Below are 2698 nucleotides of genomic sequence, written 5' to 3'. Positions count from 1 at the left end.
TATCTCTGCGAGCCGAACGGACACACACACACACTCACACACAAACACACACACGCACACACTCACATACCCTCCTCACCTCTCGACTCCTACCCATTAGTCGCCTCTTACGACAGGCAGGGCCTTCTTGCCACGGCCGTGTTCTCATTTCAGCGAGCCGACCGGACACACCCACACACGCACACACGCACACGCGCACACGCACACCCACACGCACACACTCTCCACCTCTCGATTCCTATCCATTAGTCGCCTCTTAAGACAGGCAGGGCCTTCTTGCCACGGACGTATTCTCATCTCTGCGAGACGAACGGACACACACACACGCACAGACAAACACACGCACACAGGCATACACGCACACACGCACACGTACACGCACACGCACACGCTCTCCACCTCTCGACTCCTATCCATTAGTCGCCCCTTAAGACAGGCAGGGCCTTCTTGCCTCGGCCGTATTCTTATCTCTGCAAGCCAAACGGACACACAGACATAGACACACACACTCACACACGCACAAACACACGCACACACACACACAGACACATACACTCTTCACCTCTCGACTCCTATTCATTAGACGCCTCTTACGACAGGCAGGGACTTCTTGCCACGGCCGTGTTCTTATTTCTGCGAGCCGAACGGACACACACACACTCACACACACACACGCACACACACACGCACACACGCACACACACACAAATACACTCTTCACCTCTCGACTCCTACCCATTAGTCGCCTCTTACGACAGGCATGGACTTATTGCCTCGGCCGTATTCTAATCTCTGCGAGCCGAACGGACACACACATACGTACACACACACTCACACACACACACTTGAACACACGCACGCACACATACCCTCTTCACCTCTCGACTCCTACCCATTAGTCGCCTCTTACGACAGGCAGGGCCTTCTTGCCACGGTTATGTTCTCATTTCAGCGAGCCGACCGGACACACACACACGGACACACAAACACACGCACACAGGCACAAACGCACCCACGCAAACGCACACGCACACGCACACACTCTCCACCTCTCGACTTCTATCCATTAGCCGCCTCTTAAGACAGGCAGGGCATTCTTGCCACGAACGCATTCTTATCTCTGCGAGCCGAACGGACACACACACACACACTCACACAGACAAGCACGCACACACGCCACTTAGACGCACACACACATACACTCACGCACACACAAACACGCACACACGCACACACACATACATTCTTCACCTCTCGACTCCTATTCATTAGACGCCTCTTACGACAGGCAGGGACTTCTTGCCACGGCCGTGTTCTTATCTCTGCGAGCCGAACGGACACACACACACTCACACGCACACACGCACACACACACGCACACACGCACACACACACAAATACACTCTTCACCTCTCGACTCCTACCCATTAGTCGCCTCTTACGACAGGCATGGACTTATTGCCTCGGCCGTATTCTAATCTCTGCGAGCCGAACGGACACACACATACGTACACACACACTCACACACACACACACGCACACACGCACGCACACATACCCTCTTCACCTCTCGACTCCTACCCATTAGTCGCCTCTTACGACAGGCAGGGCCTTCTTGCCACGGTTGTGTTCTCATTTCAGCGAGCCGACCGGACACACACACACACGGACACACAAACACACGCACACAGGCACAAACGCACCCACGCAAACACGCACACGCACACACTCTCCACCTCTCGACTTCTATCCATTAGTCGCCTCTTAAGACAGGCAGGGCATTCTTGCCACGAACGCATTCTTATCCCTGCGAGCCGAACGGACACACACACACACTCACACAGACAAGCACGCACACACGCCACTTACACGCACACACACATACACTCACGCACACACAAACACGCACACACGCACACACACATACATTCTTCACCTCTCGACTCACTCCTACCTATTAGTCGTCTCTCACGACAGGCAGGGCCTTCTTGCCTCAGTCGTGTTCTTATTTCTGCAAGCCGAACTAACACACACACATACTCACACACGCACACACACGCACACACGCACACACACACATACACTCTTCACCTCTCGACTCCTACTTATTACTCGCCTCTTACGACAGGCAGGGCCTTCTTCCCACGGCTGTGTTCTTATCTCTGGGGCCGACCGCACACACACACTCACACACACTCACACACCCACACACGCACACACAAACACAAGCACACAGGCACAAACGCACACACGCAAACGCACACGCACACACTCTCCACCTCTCGACTCCTATCCATTAGTCGCCTTTTAAGACAGGCAGGGCCTTCTTGCCACGAACGCATTCTTATCTCTGCGAGCCGAACGGACACACACACACACTCACACACAAACACACACACGCAAGCACACATACACTATTCACCTCTCGACTTCTACCCATTATTCTCCTCTTACGACAGGCAGGGACCTCTTGCCACGGCCGTGTTCTCATTTCAGCGAGCCGACCGGACACACCCACACACGCACACACAAACACACGCACACAGGCACAAACGCACACACGCAAACGCACACGCACACACTCTCCACCTCTCGACTCCTATCCATTAGTCGCCTCTTAAGACAGGCAGGGCCTTCTTGCCACGAACGCATTCTTATCTCTGCGAGCCGAACGGACACACACACACACTCACACACA

Source organism: Diabrotica undecimpunctata, unplaced genomic scaffold, assembly GCF_040954645.1.
Source record: "Diabrotica undecimpunctata isolate CICGRU unplaced genomic scaffold, icDiaUnde3 ctg00000579.1, whole genome shotgun sequence".
NCBI classification, from domain to species: domain Eukaryota; kingdom Metazoa; phylum Arthropoda; class Insecta; order Coleoptera; family Chrysomelidae; genus Diabrotica; species Diabrotica undecimpunctata.
This window is presented reverse-complemented; position numbering follows the sequence as displayed.